The sequence below is a fragment of the Microcaecilia unicolor genome, chromosome 7, assembly GCF_901765095.1.
Source record: "Microcaecilia unicolor chromosome 7, aMicUni1.1, whole genome shotgun sequence".
NCBI lineage: Eukaryota > Metazoa > Chordata > Amphibia > Gymnophiona > Siphonopidae > Microcaecilia > Microcaecilia unicolor.
In genome coordinates, this window is record NC_044037.1 from 26,084,053 (window position 1) to 26,096,433 (window position 12,381).

The following is a 12,381-nucleotide window of genomic DNA, read 5'->3' on the forward strand; positions in this document are numbered from 1 at the left end:
TGAGCTGGTTTGATATTGTGTATTTGGATTTTCAGAAGGCATTTGATAAAGTACCTCATGAACGACTCCTGAGGAAGTTTAGAAAGTCATGGGATATGAGGCAGTGTTCTATCGTGGATTAAGAACTGGTTAAAAGATAGAAAACAGAGAGTAGGGTTAAATGGTCAGTATTCTCAATGGAGAAGGGTAATTAATGGGGTCTGTTCCAGGTTCTGCTTTTTAATATATTTATGAATGATCTGGAAACAGGAATAATGAGTAAGGCCATTAAATTTGCTAACAACGCATTTAAAAGTTGTTAAATTGCAAGAGGACCTTATGAGACTGGGAAACTGGGCATCCAGATGGCAGATGACATTTAATATTAGCAAGTGCAAAGTGATTGAAGTAGGGGAGAAGAACTCAAATTATAACTGCATGATACAAGATTGGAGGCGATGCGCTGGAGATGACCTGTGTACAGCGGTTCCCTCCTTGTACGGGCCAGGCAGCTGAAAGGTCCTGTTCGTGGCTGCATTCCAACCGGGGTCATTGGAGCAGCAGCTCCATGACCCTCGTGTCGGCGGCCATTTTATTGGGCTTCAATGCTCATCTCCCTTATACAGTCATACCAGCTCTACACGATCCTCTACCTGTGGAACCTGGTGCGCAGTATGACTGATTTGGTGTGTTCTCTCCCACTGGAGCAGGCCAAATTGCTTCATCAGCTGGCCAAACAGCAAAGGTGCGTCATGATATTTTAGAAGTGGCATCCAGGATTTCTGCCCAAAGTATAGCGATGCACAGACTCTTATGGCTGCGCGTCTCTGACTTGAACCTGGTGGTCCAACAGAGTTTGGAAGATGCCACATGCCGGGGTGGGGTAACATTTTTTGAGAGATGGTGTAGGAGTTCGCAACCTCATATAGAAGTAGTACTCTAATACCATCGATACTCTGTTCTGCTGGACACCTTCCACACTTTCTTCATAAAGTGTTTTCTCGCATAAGTCAAAGAGAGCTCCCTATCACTCTCAAGAGGCGTAGGTACACTCCTCAGCTTCAGTCCTAGTGTGCTTGTTCTCATTAACACCTTGCACCTAAGGCCACGGCCGGCTCTCCAGTCAAAACGGGATGAGTTTTTGACTGGCTTCAGCAGAGCATAGCTGCTGTAGCAATGACCGTGCCAGATGATCTACCCGTGGGGGGGGGGGGGGAGGCTGAGTGTCCCCCCCCCCAAAGAAAGGTGGCCCTTGTAATCTCCAACCAGTGGGTTCTCCAAATAGTCTATCTTGGTTATGCCCTGCATTTGCGTTTGCCCTCTTAGAGCATCTTGCTCTAGCTCTCATCACAAGGAAGTGCTTGCAGAGGAACTCTCTGCCCTTTTAAAGTCCCATGTGGTTCAGCCCATTCCACCCAGGGAAGAAGGGAAAGGATTCTGTTCCATCTACTTCCTTGTGCAAAAGAAGACATGGGGGATACGTCCCATCCTAGACCTAAGGGCCTTGAACAAATTTCTGGTCAAAGAAAAGTTTAGGATGGGTTCCCTGGGCACTCTTCTCTCCATAATTCAGGAATATGATTGGCTATGCTTTCTGGACTTAAGGAATGTGTACACTTGCATCCAGATACTTCCAGCTCACTGGAGGTAGCTTCTAATCCGGCTGGGGACATGTCACTTCCAGTGCAGTGTGTTTCCTTTTGGCCTTGTCAGTTCTCCAGGGTTTTCACCTAGTAACTTGCTGTAGTTGTAGCATTTCTATGCAGACTGGAAGTCCATTTGTACACATATCTTGACGATTGGCTAGTGAAGAGCACGTTGAAGAACAGTGCTCAGGAGTCAACGTGGATAACTATTCAGGTGTTGTAACTACTAGGGTTAGATTTAAACTACCCCAAGTCCTATCTGCTCCCTGTCCAGTGATTGGAGTTCATTGGAGCCCTACTGGATATTCAGTGGGCTTGGGGTTTCTTCTATGTGGCATGGGTGGACACTCTTGTTGCCCTTGCCGTTCAAGTCCGATCAGCTCAGTAGGTCACAGCTCGGCAGATATTGAAGTTGGTGTGCTACAGAGCCTCCTCTGTTCATGTGACACCCATGGCATATTTTTACATGAGAATTATCCAATGGACCCTAGCTTCCCAGTGGTTTCAGGCCACAAGGAACCTAGAGGATGTCATCTGAGTGTCACCAGAGCTGGTTCAGTCTCTGCTTTGGTGGACGATTTGATCCAGTTTGACTCTGGGACTCCCATTCCAAATTCCTCAGCCCATGAAGTTGCTGATGACAGATAAGTCCCATGTGGGGTGGGGAGCTCTTGTAGATGGGCTTCATACTGTAGGTGCTTGGTCAGCCCAGGAGACATATCTTCACGTCAACGTTCTGGAGCTCTGGGTGACTTGGAGCGCTCTAAAAGTTTTCAGAGATCACTTGATCAACCAAATTGTTCTCATTCAAACTGACAATCAGGGTACTGTGTATTACACCATCAAGCAGGGGGGTACCGGCTCACGCCCTCTGTGTCGTAGGAGGATGTCGGGATTTGGCATTGTGCAGTCCAGCAGGGAATTCTCCTCAATGGCACTTACCTGGCAGGCAAATCAGACAGACTGAGCAGGATCATGCAACCGCATGAATGGCTACTCAATATAGGCATTGCCCGTGAGGTATTCTGACTGTGGGGCACCTCCTCGGTGGATGTCTTTGCTGCTCAATTCAATCACATAATCCCTCAGTTCTGTTCCAGGCTCCAGGCCCATGATAGACTAGTGTTAGATGCCTTCCTCCTCCTTTGGGGGATGGGTCTTCTGTATACATATCCTCCCATACCTCTCGTGGGGAAGATTCTCCGAGGACAAGCAGGCTGCTTGTTCTCACGACTGGGGTGACGTCCGCGGCAGCCCCCACCAACCGGAAGAAGCTTCGCGGGCGGTCCGCACGCAGGGCACGCCCACCGCGCATGCGCGGCCGTCTTCCCGCCCGTGCGTGACCGTTCCTGCCAGTCTTTTCTTTTCCGCGCCTGGAGAGAGTCGTGCCGTCGCCGCTCTCTCTTAGCAGCCCCGGAAAGACCGTCGCGTTTACGCGATTTTGTTTATTTTTCGTTAGATTTTGTTGCCGCGCGCTCCTGTTTTTCTTTTCTGAAAAAAAAAAAAAAAGAGAGAGCACGCGCTCCTTTTTTCCCTCGTTTTCTAGCGAGGGCGTTGCGTTGCGGCCTTGTGGCCGCATGATCGATTTATTTTTCCGAGGTGTGATTTCCGCCACCATCGACGACTTTAACTTCGCCGACGCGATTTTTCCGTCGATGTCCTCGAAGGTCCCGAGTGGATTTAAAAAGTGTGGTTGGTGCGGCCGGCCGATCTCGCAGACAGACACCCACGCTTGGTGCCTCCAGTGCCTCGGGCCGGAGCACAATATCAAGTCGTGTTCTCTGTGTCTCGGTCTCCGGAAACGGACTCAGGTTGCGAGGCAAGTTCTGCGGGACCGTCTTTTTGGAACTTGCGCCGGCCCCTCGACGTCGACGGCATCGGTATCGACGCCCGGCCCTTCGGTACCGGTATCGATGCCCGAGAAATCGGCACCGATGGCATCGACCCCAGGAGAACAGGTCCCGTCGGCCCGCCGGTCCTCCGGTGAGGGTAGGGGTGAGAGGCCGTGTGGGCAGTCGGCCCCGGTCACTCCCTCAGCCCGTGGCCCTCGGGACCGAACCCTGTCTGATCCGGTTCCTCGGGACCGAGGGGGATCGACCTCCTCCTCCTCCATACCACCTGGCACCGGTGACGGGCACCGCAAGAAGGCTAAGAAGCACCGTCACCGGTCGCCCTCGACGCTCGGTACCGGGGAGGAGTCGACGCCGAAGCGTCCTCGTCGAGAGGAAAGGTCCCCCTCGGTGGTGGAGGTACCGCCACGTCAGGGTCCTAGCACCTCGGTGCACTCTCCTGGACCCGAGCAGCTTCCGGCACCGACGCCTCTACCGGCCCCCACGTCTTTCCCGACAGCGGGCCTGGACAAGTGCCTCCGAGCCATCCTTTCGGGGATCCTGGAAGGGCTGATGCGCCAGGCGACTGTGGCGCCAGCGAGCTCTAGCCCGGTGCCGAGGCCGTCGCCGCCGTCGCCGCTTGCGGCGCCGGTCTCGACTGCCACGCAGGTGGAGTCCCCGTCGATGGAGGGAGCTTCGTCCCCGCCGGCGCGGGAGTCCACTGCTCGACGACACCGAGACCTCGGTGCCTCGACGTCGAGCCGGGCCTGGTTCAGGACTCAGCTACATGAGCTTATGTCCGATACCGAGGAAGAGGCCTCGTGGGGGGAAGAGGAGGACCCCAGATATTTCTCCTCAGAGGAGTCTGCGGGCCTCCCCTCTGATCCCACGCCTCCTGAGATCCTCTCCTTTGCCTCCTTTGTAAGGAATATGTCTATTTGCATTCCCTTCCCCGTAGTCTCTGTGGATGAGCCGAGGGCTGAGATGCTCGAGGTCCTCGACTATCCATCACCACCTAGAGAGTCCTCCACGGTGCCGTTGCACAATGTCCTTAAGGAGACACTGCTTCGGAACTGGATGAGACCGCTATCTAATCCCATCATCCCCAAGAAAGCGGAATCCCAGTACAGAATCCACTCGGACCCAGAGTTAATGCGGCCCCAATTGCCCCATGACTCGGCGGTCGTGGATTCTGCTCTCAAGAGGGCACGGAGTTCGAGGGATACCGCCTCGGCGCCCCTGGGGCGGGAGTCTCGCACTCTGGACTCGTTTGGGAGGAAGGCCTACCAATCCTCCATGCTCGTGACCCGCATCCAGTCATACCAGCTCTATACGAGCATCCACATGCGGAACAATGTGAAGCAACTGGCGGACCTGGTCGATAAGCTCCCGCCGGAGCAGTCCAGGCCTTATCAGGAGGTGGTCAGGCAGCTGAAGGCGTGCAGAAAGTTCCTGTCCAGGGGTATCTATGACACCTGTGACGTGGCATCTCGTGCTGCGGCCCAAGGTATAGTGATGCGCAGGCTCTCATGGCTGCGTGCCTCTGACCTGGACAACCGCACCCAGCAGAGACTGGCCGACGTCCCTTGCCGGGGGGGATAATATTTTTGGTGAGAAGGTCGAGCAGCTGGTGGACCAACTGCATCAGCGGGAAACCACCCTCGACAAGCTCTCCCACCGGGCGCCTTCAGCACCCACCTCAGCAGGTGGACGGTTTTCCCGGGCCCGGCAGGCTGTACCCTATTCTTTTGCAAAGCATAGGTACACCCAGCCGGCCCGAAGGCCTCGTCAGGCACAGGGACAGCCCCAGCGCGCTCGTTCTCGTCAACAGCGTGCGCCTAAGCAGCCCCCTGCGCCTCCACAGCAAAAGCCGGGGACGGGCTTTTGACTGGATCCACGGGAACATAACCGCCCTCAAAGTGTCCGTACCGGACGATCTGCCGGTCGGAGGGAGGTTAAAATTTTTTCACCAAAGGTGGCCTCTCATAACCTCCGACCAGTGGGTTCTCCAAATAGTGCGGTGCAGATACGCCCTGAATTTGGCCTCCCTGCCACCAAATTGTCCTCCGGGAGCTCAATCCTTCAGCTCCCATCACAAGCAGGTACTTGCAGAGGAACTCTCCGCCCTTCTCAGCGCCAATGCGGTCGAGCCCGTACCACCCGGGCAGGAAGGGCAGGGATTCTATTCCAGGTACTTCCTTGTGGAAAAGAAAACAGGGGGGATGCGTCCCATCCTAGACCTGAGAGGCCTGAACAAATTCCTGGTCAAAGAAAAGTTCAGGATGCTTTCCTTGGGCACCCTTCTGCCAATGATTCAGAAAAACGATTGGCTATGTTCCCTGGATTTAAAGGACGCATACACTCACATCCCGATACTGCCAGCTCACAGACAGTATCTCAGATTCCGCCTGGGCGCACGGCACTTTCAGTATTGTGTGCTGCCCTTTGGGCTCGCCTCTGCCCCACGAGTGTTTACAAAGTGCCTCGTGGTGGTGGCGGCGTATCTGCGCAAGCTGGGAGGGCACGTGTTCCCATATCTCGACGATTGGCTGGTCAAGAACACCTCGGAGGCAGGAGCCCTCCGGTCCATGCAGTGCACTATTCAACTCCTGGAGCTGCTGGGGTTTGTGATAAATTACCCAAAGTCCCATCTCCAGCCAACCCAGTCTCTGGAATTCATAGGAGCTCTGCTGAATACCCAGACGGCTCAGGCCTTCCTTCCCGAAGCGAGGGCCAACAACCTCCTGTCCCTGACTTCGCAGACCAGAGCGTCTCAGCAGGTCACAGCTCGGCAGATGTTGAGACTTCTGGGTCATATGGCCTCCACAGTTCATGTGGCTCCCATGGCTCGTCTTCACATGAGATCTGCTCAATGGACCCTAGCTTCCCAGTGGTTCCAAGCCACCGGGAATCTAGAAGATGTCATCCGCCTCTCCACCAGTTGCCGCACTTCACTGCTCTGGTGGACCATTCGGACCAATTTGACCCTGGGACGTCCATTCCAAATTCCGCAGCCCACGAAAGTGCTGACGACGGATGCATCTCGCCTGGGGTGGGGAGCTCATGTCGATGGGCTCCACACCCAGGGTCTGTGGTCCCTCCAGGAAAAGGATCTGCAGATCAACCTCCTGGAGCTCCGAGCGATCTGGAACGCACTGAGGGCTTTCAGAGATCGGCTGTCCTGCCAAATTATCCAAATTCGGACAGACAATCAGGTTGCAATGTATTACGTCAACAAGCAGGGGGGCACCGGATCTCGCCCCCTGTGTCAGGAAGCCGTCGGGATGTGGCGTTGGGCTTGCCAGTTCGGCATGCTCCTCCAGGCCACATACCTGGCAGGCATAAACAACAGTCTGGCCGACAGACTGAGCAGAGTCATGCAACCGCACGAGTGGTCGCTCCATTCCAGAGTGGTACGCAAGATCTTCCGAGAGTGGGGCACCCCCTCGGTGGACCTTTTCACCTCTCAGACCAACCACAAGCTGCCTCTGTTCTGTTCCAGACTTCAGACACACGGCAGGCTAGCGTCGGATGCCTTTCTCCTTCATTGGGGGACCGGCCTCCTGTATGCTTATCCTCCTATACCTTTGGTGGGGAAGACCTTACTGAAGCTCAAGCAAGACCGCGGCACCATGATTCTGATAGCGCCCTTTTGGCCCCGTCAGATCTGGTTCCCTCTTCTTCTGGAGTTGTCCTCAGAAGAACCGTGGAGATTGGAGTGTTTTCCGACTCTCATTTCGCAGAACGACGGAGCGTTGCTGCACCCCAACCTTCAGTCTCTGGCTCTCACGGCCTGGATGTTGAGGGCGTAGACTTTGCTGCGTTGGGTCTGTCTGAGGGTGTCTCCCGTGTCTTGCTTGCCTCTAGGAAGGATTCCACTAAAAAGAGTTACTTTTTCAAGTGGAGGAGGTTTGTCGTTTGGTGTGAGAGCAAGGCCCTAGAACCTCGTTCTTGCCCTGCACAAAACCTGCTTGAATACCTTCTGCACTTATCGGAGTCTGGCCTCAAGACCAACTCAGTAAGGAATCACCTTAGTGCGATTAGTGCTTACCATTATCGTGTGGAAGGTAAAGCCATCTCTGGAGAGCCTTTAGTCGTTCGATTCATGAGAGGCTTGCTTTTGTCAAAGCCCCCTATCAAGCCTCCCGCAGTGTCATGGGATCTCAACGTCGTCCTCACCCAGCTGATGAAACCTCCTTTTGAGCCACTGAATACCTGCCATCTGAAGTACTTGACCTGGAAGGTCATTTTCTTGGTGGCAGTTACTTCAGCTCGTAGGGTCAGTGAGCTTCAAGCCCTGGTAGCTCATGCTCCATATACCAAATTTCATCACAACAGAGTAGTGCTCCGCACCCACCCAAAGTTCCTGCCGAAGGTGGTGTCGGAGTTCCATCTTAACCAGTCAATTGTCTTGCCAACATTCTTCCCCAGGCCGCATACCCGCCCTGCTGAACGTCAGTTGCACACATTGGACTGCAAGAGAGCATTGGCCTTCTACTTGGAGCGGACACAGCCCCACAGACAGTCCGCCCAATTGTTTATTTCTTTCGACCCTAACAGGCTAGGGGTCGCTTTCGGGAAACGCACTATCTCCAATTGGCTAGCAGATTGCATTTCACTTACGCCCAGGCTGGGCTGGCTCTTGAGGGTCATGTCACGGCTCATAGTGTTAGAGCCATGGCAGCGTCAGTGGCCCACTTGAAGTCAGCCACTATTGAAGAGATTTGCAAGGCTGCGACGTGGTCATCTGTCCACACATTCACATCACATTACTGCCTCCAGCAGGATACCCGACGCGACAGTCGGTTCGGGCAGTCGGTGCTGCAGAATCTGTTTGGGGTGTAAATCCAACTCCACCCTCCAGGACCCGAATTTATTCTGGTCAGGCTGCACTCTCAGTTAGTTGTTCTTCGTAGGTCAATTTTCTGTTGTACCCTCGCCGTTGCGAGGTTCAATTGACCTGGGTTCTTGTTTTGAGTGAGCCTGAGAGCTAGGGATACCCCAGTCGTGAGAACAAGCAGCCTGCTTGTCCTCGGAGAAAGTGAATGATACATACCTGTAGCAGGTGTTCTCCGAGGACAGCAGGCTGATTGTTCTCACCTACCCTCCCTCCTCCCCTTTGGAGTTGCGTTTTCATCTTTTGCTTGTCATTCAACTGGCGGGAACGGTCACGCATGGGCGGGAAGACGGCCGCGCATGCGCGGTGGGCGTGCCCTGCGTGCGGACCGCCCGCGAAGCTTCTTCCGGTTGGTGGGGGCTGCCGCGGACGTCACCCCAGTCGTGAGAACAATCAGCCTGCTGTCCTCGGAGAACACCTGCTACAGGTATGTATCATTCACTTTTTGGTGAAACCAAGACCTCAGGACCATACTTTTGATTGCTCCTTATTGGTCCTGACAAATCTGGTTCCCCTTTCTTCTGGAGTTATCCTCTGAAGAAACCTGGAGATTGTAGTGTTTTCTGACCCTTATCACGCAGAACGAGGGATTTCTTCTGCATCCCAAACTCCAGTCTCTGGCCCTCACAGCCTGGATGTTGAAGGCTTAGAATTTGCTTCTTTGCATCTTCCTGAGGGTGTCTCCCAGATCTTGCTAGTTTCCAGGAAAGATTCTATTAAGAAGTGTTACTCTTTTAAATGGAGGAGGTTTACTGTCTGGTGTGAGGACAGGGCCCTAGATCCTGTTTCCTGCCCTACACAGGCCTTGCTGTAGTACCTTCTATACCTCTCCGAGTCTGGTCTTAAAGCCAACACCGTAAGGGTTCACCTCAGTGCAATTAGTGCTTACCATTACCCTGTAGAGGGCCAGCCCATCTCTGGACAGCCTCGGGTTGTTTGCTTCATGAGAGGTTTGCTATTGACAAAGCCCCCTGTCAAACCTCCACCTGTGTCATGACACCTCAACGTCATTCTCACCCAGCTGATGAAAACTCCTTTTGAGCCACTTGATACCTGTTATCTGAAGTATTTGATCTGGAAGGTCATATTTTTGGTGGCTGTTACATCAGCTTGCAGGGTCATTGAGCTTCAGGCCTTAGTAGTGGATGCACCTTATACTAAGTTTCATCACAACAGAGTAGTCCTCCGCACACAAGCATTCTAAGTTCCTTCCTTGAGTTGTGTCGTAGTTCCATCTGAACCAGTCAATTGTCTTGCCAACATTCTTTCCCCTACCTTATGCACACCTTGGACTGCAAGTGAACATTGGCCTTTTACTTGTAGTGAAGTAGGCCCTAAAGACAGACCACCCAGCATTTTGTTTCTTTTGATCTCAACAGAATGGGGGTTGCCATCGGGAAATGCACCATTTCCAGATGGCTGGCAGAGTTGTATTTCTTTCATTTATGCCCAGGCTGGGCTGGCCCTTGAGGGTCATGTCAAGGCTCACAATGTTAGGGCCATGGCTGCATCTGTAGTCCACTTGAGGTCAGCCTCCTTTTGAAGAAATTTGCAAAGCTGCATCGTGCTCTTCGGTCCACACATTCACATCACATTACTGCCTTGAACAGGGTGCCCGATGTGACAGTCGGTTTGGACAGACAATTTTTCAGAATTTGGTGTCTAGAGTCCAACTTCACCCTCCTAGACCCATTTTGTTCTGCTCCATGCTGCACTCTCACTCAGATTGTATATAGTTTCAGATTAATCTGTCTTTGACCTCGCTGTTTCATGGTCCATTTGACCAATGCTTATTGCTTTCAGTGAGCCTGGTAGCTGGAAACAAACATGCAGCCTTGAGAGATCTTTAAGTCTATTTGTAGCTGGTGTGTTTATGTTGAAGTTCTAAATGAGAGATTTTTTCCCAAACTATATGGAGAGGAGGACCTGATTTCAAATTTGGTCCATCCATCATTAAGTAGGGTGATATTAAGGTTCCAGTATCACTCTGGAGGCTTGTTTTCTAATTCATTTTCTAAGGATTTCTGGAATATATTTTTTCATTTAGGTGTTCTGGGGTAGGAAGTATGGATACATGGAAGTTGTAATGCATTCTGGGTTACAAGGCAACAAAAGGTCAACGTTTTGGAAGGGAGTTTAAATGTTCAACAGCCAGTGTACATTCATAGATATGCATATATGTACACACTATAAATCTGTGTTGGAAATCATTCCAGAAACCATGGTGCTGCATATTCTGTCTGAGAAGCAGAAAAGCCAGGGTTTAAATCCTGCTTCCCCCTCTGATGCACCCTTTGAGATTGGGCAAGTTATTTCATCCTCTATTGCTTAAGGCACAATTTAAATTTTAAGCTCATTGGAGCAGTAAAATAAATTGTGTACCTGATTGTAACTTGTCTTGAGCTGTGATTTAGACACAGTAAGTGGAGGAGTGGCCTAGTGGTTAGGGTGGTGGACTTTGGTCCTGGGGAACTGAGTTCGATTCCCGGCACAGGCAGCTCCTTGTGACTCTGGGCAAGTCACTTAACCTTCCATTGCCCGCCGCATAGAGCCTGCCATGAGTGGGAAAGCGCGGGGTACAAATGTAACAAAAATAAAATAAATAAATTAAACCTAAAATTCTAATCCTGCTGTTGGTTGAATATAGTCCCTTGCATATCTGATGATTCACATTGTGGCTCATTTTCAAAGCACTTAGACTTACAAAGTTTGAAAATGTGCCTCATTGTCTTCAGAGAAAGCGTAGTTTCTTACTTATAATCGGTGTTCTCTGAACATGGGAGAATCACCTGAGACACATTCTTCTTCTGAGGTTCTTTGAATTTCTAGACCTGAGGCACACAGCCTGGTTGTGTATACTCAGAATTATTTTTCAAGTGTTACAAGTTCTATAAAACATCCAGTGCGCATCAAGCAACAATGGCATCACATGCTTGTGTGAATGATGAATCAATCCTCTGTGCTCAGAGAACATGTTAGGTAAGCAATATTGTCTTATCCTTAGGAAACTGTTGTTAGAGCTTTATGAGTTTTATACGCCACAGTTGTGATTTCTCTTTCTTCATCTTTAAATTTTTTTTTTTTATATTTCAAGAAGTCTTTATTGAATGTTAAATTCAACACAAAAAGCAACACAGCCTTCCATCCTAACAAAATGTTTTCAATAAGAATAAAATAATACAGTTCCTTTCTGCATTATACATGGTACTATCATTTTGCATACAACAATATTGAACAGTTGAACTTCAACATTTTTAAAGTTTTAGAGGTATTAATTCCCCTTGCCTCCCCCCCTCCCATCCCTCCCCCCACCCCCTGCATGTGTATGGCTCAATGTTCTCCTGTCCACAGGATCTAGATATCCTTCTCCTTCCATTATGGATATTGTTCCAAGAAGGTACCCCAAACAGCTTGCCATTGATTCAGCTTGCGTTTTCGTTCTGCTAGTAACCTTTCCATTTCACAAACATATTTTAACTTTGAAATCCATCTCTCAATGGAGGGTACACCCTTCTGCTTCCAATAAGCAGCCAAGACCTGTCTAGCTACTCCGGTCGCCAGTCTCACCAGAATCTGTTGGCTATGTGTTAACCCTCCTACTTTAACAGAGAACAGAAAAATTTCTGGAGTCCACCTAAAGGTATTTCCTACCCATCTCTGCAGTCTACCATGTACTGTTTTCCAATACGCTTTAATTTTGCCACATGTCCACCACATATGTCCCATTGTTCCTTTTTGACCACATGCTCTCCAACACATTCCTGAGCCTGCTGGATATATTCTTTGGAGGCGTGCCGGAGTGAGGTACCAGCGGAACAATACTTTTATTGCATTCTCTTTCAACGGTACATGTACCGACACGCCTCCTGCCCCCTTTTCAATCCTTTCCCAGTCCTTTTCCCCCAGGGCCATTCCCAGCTCGCTATTCCAGCTCTTTCTATGGAGGCAGTATCGAGGAACCTGTGCACTAATGCATTTATATAATCGGCTGATCAATCCACCAGAGGACTCAGTCCCCTCACAGATATCC

The 12,381-nt window shown here is 51.0% G+C and overlaps 1 protein-coding gene across 2 annotated transcripts in view; it reads left to right on the forward strand.

Annotated features, from left to right (window-relative positions):
- The window catches only part of THOC2 (THO complex 2), a 272,468-nt gene that overhangs the window by 59,913 nt on the left and 200,174 nt on the right, over nucleotides 1-12,381 (forward strand). The gene's annotated exons all lie outside the window — the stretch shown is intronic.